We start from the raw sequence: 8323 nt of genomic DNA, 5'->3' as shown, positions 1-8323 counted from the left end.
TGGTCTATGTGGCGTCTCCAAACCCGGCCATCCTCCATGTCTACTACATATGATTTCGGCCCGGTTATTCCAAGAATTGTCCCTTTTAACCATGTTGGGCCCTCGCTATAGTTGTGTGCCCACACTGGGTCACCTGCTGTCATTTCCCTAGTTTTTTCTTGTATACCCTTGTACCCATCTGGGGTGTAGGTTGGTTTAGTCGGTCTAATGGGCACCTGAGTTTCCTGCCCATCAATAGTTCCACTGGGCTGCGGCCAGTTGTCACACAGGGGGTTCTATGTTGGACTGCCAAGAAGGTATCGATTTTGGTTTGCCAATCGCCTGGACTTATCCTAGATAGCGCTTCCTTGGCGCTCTGAACGAAACGTTCTGCAAGTCCGTTCGTCGCCGGGTGGAAAGGCGCCGAGAGGACATGTCTGATGCCCTCTCCCGCTAAGTACCCCTCAAACTGGTTTGCCGTGAATTGCGGGCCGTTGTCGGAGACTAGGGTGTCGGGCAGGCCGTGTGTTACGAATAGATGCCTCAGGACTGTGATAACTGCTTCGGCCGTCGTGGTTTTCATGATGATGATTTCTAACCATTTTGAGTAGGCATCTACTACAATTAAAAAGGTCTGCCCATGGAATGGCCCGGCAAAATCTATGTGAATCCTGGACCATGGCTCTTGGGGTTTCTCCCACTCTTTAACTGGGGCTGTAGGGGGTAGTGGCCTTGACTCTTGGCAGGATTGGCATTTCCCTACCCTGTCGCTAATGTCCTTATCCATCAGGGGCCACCATACATAACTCCTCGCTAAACTCTTCATCCTCACAATCCCCGGGTGGCCCACATGCAACAGTTCCAACACATTTCCGCGTAATTTTTCTGGGATAACCACTCTATCCCCCCATAACAGACACCCCCCTTGAACCGACAGTTCCGATCGTTTTTTCGCAAAGTCTTTGAAACTCTCACCCGGTGCAGCGGGCCATCCACTTTGCACCCAACCGATTACAGTCCTTATGGTAATATCCCTGTAAGATGCCCTAGCCACTTCCTTGGATGTGACTGGGCCAGAGTCCAAAGAGTCAATTAGCAGGAGGGGTGTCCCCGGGGTCGGGTCTTCGATAGTCTCTGGTAAAGGGCATCTACTAAGAGCGTCCACATGCCCTAAGTCTTTTCCCAGGTGGTGGAGCAATTTGTAAGAGTATGCTGCTAGGAAGGTAGTCCATCGGGTCAGCCTGGGTGAAAGTGCAACGGGTGTTGGGCAGTCCCCCGCTAGGAGTCCTATGGTCCGTGACTATCTCGAAATCTCGTCTGAATAAGTATTCGTGGAATTTCTTAACCCCGGAGACTATAGCCAATGCCTCCCTATCTAGCTGGCTGTAGTTCCTTTCGGCTGAGGACATTGTTCGGGAATAATACGCTATAGGGGCTTCTGTTCCATTCAGTAACCTATGGCTGAGCACAGCCCCCACCCCGTAGGGAGATGCATCGCAAACTAGTACTAATGGCAACGTGCCATTGTACTGAATGAGGAGGCTATCGCTGGACAAAAGGTTTTTTACCCCCTCAAATGCCCTAGCCTCCACCCTGCCCCACGACCAAACAGCTTTCTGTACTAGTAATTTATGTAACGGTTCGGCTATTGTTGCCTTATTCTTTAAGAATACCGCATAGAAGTTGACAAGCCCTAAGAATGCTTGTAATTCTGTTTTATTTTTGGGAGCTGGGGCCTTCCTAATGGCCCGTACCTTGCTCTCAGTAGGGTGAATCCCTTCCCTGTCTATTCGGTATCCCAAGAAGTCTACGGATTCCACCCCAGTTTGGCATTTGTTAAGCTTAACTTTAAGCCCAGCAGACCTGAAAATGCCCAAAACCTTCCTTAGTTTTACCCCAAGTTCATCTAAGTTTTCTGCTGATACCAATACATCGTCGAAATATGGTACCACCCTGGGTAGACCCTGTAACAGTCGTTCCATTAGGTTTTGGAATAGCCCTGGAGCCACACTAACTCCGAACTGGAGTCGAGTGCATTTGAAAGCGCCGCGGTGCGTGACAATTGTCTGCGCCTCGGCTGTGCTGCTATCTACGGGTAGTTGCTGGTAGGCTTGAGCCAAATCGAGTTTGGCGAAAACCTGCCCTTGTCCCAATGAGTGCAGCAAGTGTTGCACTACTGGGACGGGGTATGCGCTCTTCTGCAATGTTTTGTTAAGCGTTGCCTTGTAGTCAGCACAAATCCGGACCGATCCGTCCGGTTTGACTGGGGTCACTATAGGCGTCTCCCATTTTGCATGGTCGACGGGGACTAGTATTCCCTGGCTTACTAGCTTGTCTAATTCCCTGTCAATCTTGGGCTTTAGGGCGAATGGGAGCCTCCTAGCCTTTAACCTGATGGGGGCAACTTGTGGGTCTAGATTGAAAGAGATAGGGGTCCCCACATACTTGCCCAGGCAGTCCTTGAAGACGTCCTCGAACTCCTTCAGCAGTTCATCCTTGAGGTTGACTTCATTTCTGTAGACCCCGGTCACTCCCATGCCCAAAGCTCGGAACCAGTCCAGTCCTAGCAAACTTGGTAGAGTTCCATCTACTACAGTGATTGGCAGGGTCTTCTTGAATTGTCCATACTTGACTTTGACGGACGTGACCCCTCGAACAGGGATCCGATTTCCCTGGTAGTCTTGCACTCTCAGCTTCTGGGTTTGTAGCTGGCGCTTTGCAATGGCTGGCAAGTCCCTCACGATGGTGTCCCAGGACATAATTGTGATTGATGAGCCGGTGTCCACCTCCATTTGGCACGGTACCCCTTCAATGTATGTTTTGGTAAAAATCTTCTTTTCTAGTCGTGTCGATGCGTGGCCCACTCTCACAGTGGTCTGATTTAACTTCGCGCCCTTTTTGAATGGACCAATCCCGGGCCGCTTCGCTGCTCCCGCGCTCTGATTGGTCGGTTTGAATTTTTGGCGGGAAGGTTGGGGGGCTCGACAGGCCTGAGCTATGTGTCCTTTCTTTTCGCACCGCCGACAAATCGCGTCCTTGAACCTGCAGTTTTGTCGTTGGTGTTGGCCCCCGCAACTCACGCATTCGTCCCGGTCACCTCTCTCCGGCCTCCCGGTGTGGAAAACCTCTTCCTCTTCCTCACCTTCCGATTCGGCCTGGACTTCCTCGCTGTGGACCGGTGTTGTTTTCGCTCCGGCACCCTGCGCGTTCGGCTTTTGCAAGGTCTCCGCCGCTTTGGTGGACATCTCGTGAGCCCTGGCCTCGTCCAAGGCTATTGCCAAAGTCAGGTTGCTCTTAGACAGCAGCCGCCTTTGTAGTCGGATGTCCCTGACCCCACAAATGAGTTGTTCGAGTAAGGAGTCCTCCAAATCTCTGTACTCACAGTGGTTCGCGGCTTTCCTCAACGCGGCCATGTACACGCTTATCGATTCGCCCTCTCGCTGTACCCGTTGCCTCAACTCGAACCGTTGGACGAACTTTGAGGGTACCGGTGCGTAGTGCGCTCGAAGTGTTGTTTGTAGTGTTTGCCACGGTACAGATTGTACCGGCGTTGGCTCTGAAAGTGACTCCGTGGTATCGAAAACCTCTGGACCGCAGTGGCTCAGGAAGTACGCTCGCTTCCGATTATCTGAGACTCCTTGTAGTTCGTTTGCTTCGAGGAAACACTCGAAGCGAGCCATGTACGACCCCCATTTCTCCTTGGCTGGGTCAAATGGCACTGGCAGCGTGTAGCTGGACATCGCTAATATCCGCCCTTTGAAACTGGCTGGGTTCATGAATTCCTTTGCTCCTTCAGCTCTTTTTCCCGATCTCACTGCCTCAATATCCCACCTTCGTCGCCAATGTTAAGTTCGGGCAATAAAGAGGCAGGAGACCAGTGAGTGACAACAGTTCTTTAGTTTATAGTGATCCCAGCAAAAGACAACAGGCAAAAACCCCTCTTTAAATACTATTTTGGCTGAGGCTTCAACCAATCAGCAACATGCTAGTTCCCGCCCAAACTTCCCTCCTAAAGTTTAAATACATTACAATACCCATTTCTGTTTCAAGGCTATTGAGCCAGCGCTGTCTGAAGACAGTTCTGTGGTCAAGTGGCCAGCATGATGTCACGGAGCACTGCACTAGTACACAAAAAATAAAATAAAAATGAAATTGATAGAATATATGTAGCTCAGGGTTGACCTGTGGGCTCCTTGGTGCTCTCTGAGCTTTGTGCTTCACTTGCAGACATTTCATTACCAAACTAGATAACATCCTCAGTGCTAGAAAGGAGGGAGTTATGCTCTTATTTTTCTCTACTAGTGGTTGTGATGATCCTTACACACCTTCCTCAGCAATGGAAATGTCTTCTCTATTACTATAGAATTGAAAATAAAGACAATTTGCTTTAAAATGTAACCTTGTTTTTAGTGGGATTAATAGATAGAAAATTAGAAAAGATCCATGCAAGATTATTTTTATATATGATCAGTGTTGTGAGATTACTATATTTGAAGTAATGGAAAGATTTAGAGTATCTACAATAGAAGGATAGCAGAGATAGAAAATTGACTTGTTTGATTGGAGAGAGGTTTATTATATTTATTAATGATTTATGGAAAGAAAGAAAGGATGATGGGAAAGAGGGAAAAAGTAAATTATAAGTGGATTTATAACCACTGTTAAGAAGATGAGTACCTGCTTCTTTATTATCTTTTCCTTTTTCTTTCTTTCCCTTTCTTTCCTTCTATTTCTAGGTCTCTTTTCTCTCCCTTCTCTTTTCTTTTCTCACTATGCACTATTTTGGTCTGTTTCTTTTCAGCATTTCTCTGGTTTTAATCTTCTTAAAATGGCTTTAATAAAAATTATGTCTGTGTGTATGTGAGTTTGCCTTTAGGGATTGTGAAAGTATCTGTTAGGAAACCGTTTGAAATGTTCTCCACTGTAGTGCCATGGATTTGTGAAGTGGAGAACAAAGGCCATCTGGAAAATGATTCAGCAGTCCATCTGCATCTGAAAGCCAAAGGCAGCAAAGTTCACATTCTGGACAGAGATGATCAGAGATGGTATTCAGCCAATTCAGTCCGGTTCGGGCAAACCGGTAGTGGAAATTTTGAGTAGTTCAGAGAACTGGCAAATACTACCTCTGGCTGGCCCCGCCCTCCCATCCCCGCCATTCCCTGCTCTATATTCCCTTGTTTTTTTAGCTTAGCTAATTTGCATGGCAGAGCAGATTGCCGCACCTCAGTTGAGCTAAACAACAGCTCAGCTCACCAGAATGTCAGGGTTCCAAGAAACACCCCCAACGAAATAAAGCTCTGAGGCTTGAGGTTCCTCAAAGTTCCAATTTATTAGAGATGTCATGTTGGCACAGCTGGCAAAATCCAAATCTGAAAGCTTCCAGATTTTCCACACCCAGTTGACAGTTCACAGCCCTGCCCCACACCCACAAGTTCATTACATTGTCCAATCAACTCTTCAAACTCAACTGGATACAATCTTCAGGCAGTTTCCATCAGACGCAGGATGTCCTTGAATGTGGAATGTTGTTATGACTAATTTTCTATCGCTCCAACAACAACCCCCTCCCAACTTCCCCAGCTAAAATATGTGGCAGTTAAGAAGCAAAAAAGAAAATTGCCTTCCAAAACTGACACAGAGCTGACACCGAGGCGGTCTTTGAGTGCTGCGCATGCATGCAAACCACACTCTCATAGAACCAGTTAGAAAAGATTTGGAATCCCACCACTGGAGATCACCTCTGGTTTGAAAGAGGGGTCAAAGAGGCCATCTACGTTAAAATTGAACAGCCCATTCTCAACAGAGAGGAAGGGGGGGGGGATACGACACCACCTATCTCCTGTTGACAACATAGTCTTTTCAGCAGTTCCAAGAAGGTTCCATACCCATTTGCACTGTTCAGGTGATGCTGAGGGCACAGGTAAATCTCCAAGTGGCCTCAATAGCATTCTCAGAGGGAGTGCTAACAACTAGATGACTGCAAGGAATATAAATCCTTCTATCCTCCACCATTCACTCAGAACTGAAGAAGCTTCTTGGGTGAGAAGCAAAACTTCTTCGAGGAAAAACAAAGAAAGTCCAGTTGCCTTTGGGAAAAAACCCCTTTGGGACAACCATGACCTAGATGATTGAGAATCTCCACAGACATTTGAAATATATGTTCATCAGGGGTGGTAGTCACTTACTTTCCATACCGCTTCACAAATGTGAGCGCGTACCCATCCACACATGCGCCCAGCCTTCTGCGCATGTGTTTTGCTGGCACGCATGCCTTCTATAAAGTGACCAGATTTTAGCGATGGCAAAGCAGGACACCATTGACCGGGGTGGGGGGGCTGCGCATGCGTGCTGAGTCTTGCCACCTGCCTGAAGGAGGAGGAGCGGCTGCTGCTTCTCCGCTCTTCCAGGCAGGCTCAGCTCTCCTTGGCTCTCCTCTCGGCTCTTCTCTTCCTCTCGGGTGAAGTCAAGCGGCGTCTCTCCTCCCTCTCGCACCCCCTTCTCCACCACTCCCCCTTCTCCACCTCCTCCTCTTGTGTTGCCGCCTCTCATTTTCAGAATGGGAGTGAAACAAAAAAAATGGGACTTTTTGGAATTGCCACGGGACGCGGGACAAATTATTAAAAAGCGGGACTGTCCCGCCAAAAGTAGGACGTCTGGTCACTATAGCCTTCCATGCATGCATGTGGCCTCAAAAATGTGCCTAAATAGGATGGCATAGAGCTGGGGCAGTTGGGCAGATCCGCCTGCAATTTCTGCTATCAGCTTGGGCAAACCTGTGCGAACCGGCTGAATATCACCTTTGAAGTTCATAGCAGACACATGTTCATAACACACACCCTTTATGCTGTGAGAATGTTAGTGTTGTGACCCAGGCCCAAGTAGATAGTAGGAAACTCAGTCCGTGAAAAAAAAAACACAACTTTATTTGAACAGCTGAGAATGACTTCATTCCCAGCGTAGTTCAACTCAAATTAAAACAAATTCCTCCCAACACAAATTCCTCAGTACTTTCACAAACCTTGGTCCAATTAGGCCTTTCTTGGCAAACGTTCAGAAGTCACAACAGTTAAGGCAAGACGTAGACAAAGCAGAAGACACAGCTACCAGCATTTTTTTCTGGCAAAGCCCAAATGCCTTTGCTGGTCTGTTTTAAGCCTTATGGGAGGGGCCAATCCTCTCTTGGCCCTACTCCCGAGTTGTCCTCTTTGCTTGAGCTGCTCTTGCCTTCTGGCAGCTCTTCTCATGCATGCATTAGGAACAGGCTCCTCCTGTTCCTCTACCTCACTACTATCAGGCTTTGGAGGCTCTGGAGTCTGCACCTCAGTCCCCGATGGCCCTGGCCTCATCTCAGCCTCATCGCTGTCCGTTGCCAGGCCTGCAGGCTGCTGGTAGACCACAACAGTTAGATAAAGGATTGCAGGAGTGGAGACTGTATTCTAATGACCTCCTACTCACCTTGGCTCACTTATTTTATCTCTGTGCTTGAGGTTATTTGCTTCCTTGGCAAAAGTAAGATTTTTTTTTTAAATGGCAAAATAAATCTAAGATGTAAAATTAGGCTCTGCTTTTCCCTTCCTTCTCTTTCCAATATTTCTTACCCAGATCTGACAAGCTAAATTCCTTTATCAGCCTCTATAAACTATCCAAGGCTTCACATTGTGCTCTATTCATTTGTTATTTCTTGCTTTAAATTGTCCCGCTAAGAGTTGCTCTGTCTGTTCCAGATAACTACATTTTATTTGACAGTCCTCAACAGGTTGAACAGAATTATATTTAAAAGAAAAAAAATGGGTTTTTTCTTTCTTTCAAAGCAATCGTATTTCTGTCCAAGAATTACTTTAATTCCTCTACATTTTTCTTAATGATATTATTTATTGTTGTTGGCTATGCAATCAACCAGAGGTTTAAACTGGATTCGGCATTTTTATCCGCCTTATTAAGCCCCTCCCAAAATTCTGGATAGGCATGCTGAGAGAATAGCTTGTGGTTTCCAAGAGCCAGGATTGAGAACAAAAACAAGAAAAATGAAATCCATACATAAGGAGATTTTATTCTCATGAACAAAAGGCCTCGTTCTCAAGGGCAGTCTGCAGAGAAAATGGGGCACAGGGTTTTATAGGGGTTTTATAAGGGTTGGACTAGATGACCTATTAGGTACCTTCCAACTCTGTTAATCTGTTAATCTGGTCCTTCGTGTGAACTTGGAGCAGTGGTTTAATTTTTTTTTTACTACCAGTTCTGTGGGCGTGGCTTGGTGGGCGTGGCATGGATTGGTGGGGGTGGCAGGGGAAGGATACTGTAAAATCTCCATTCCCAACCCACTCTGGGGGAAGATTACTATAAA

This window comes from Ahaetulla prasina, chromosome 3 (assembly GCF_028640845.1).
Source record: "Ahaetulla prasina isolate Xishuangbanna chromosome 3, ASM2864084v1, whole genome shotgun sequence".
In the NCBI taxonomy this organism is placed as follows: Eukaryota; Metazoa; Chordata; class Lepidosauria; order Squamata; family Colubridae; genus Ahaetulla; species Ahaetulla prasina.
The sequence above is the reverse complement of the archived record's forward strand: the minus strand, read 5'-3'. Positions refer to the sequence as shown.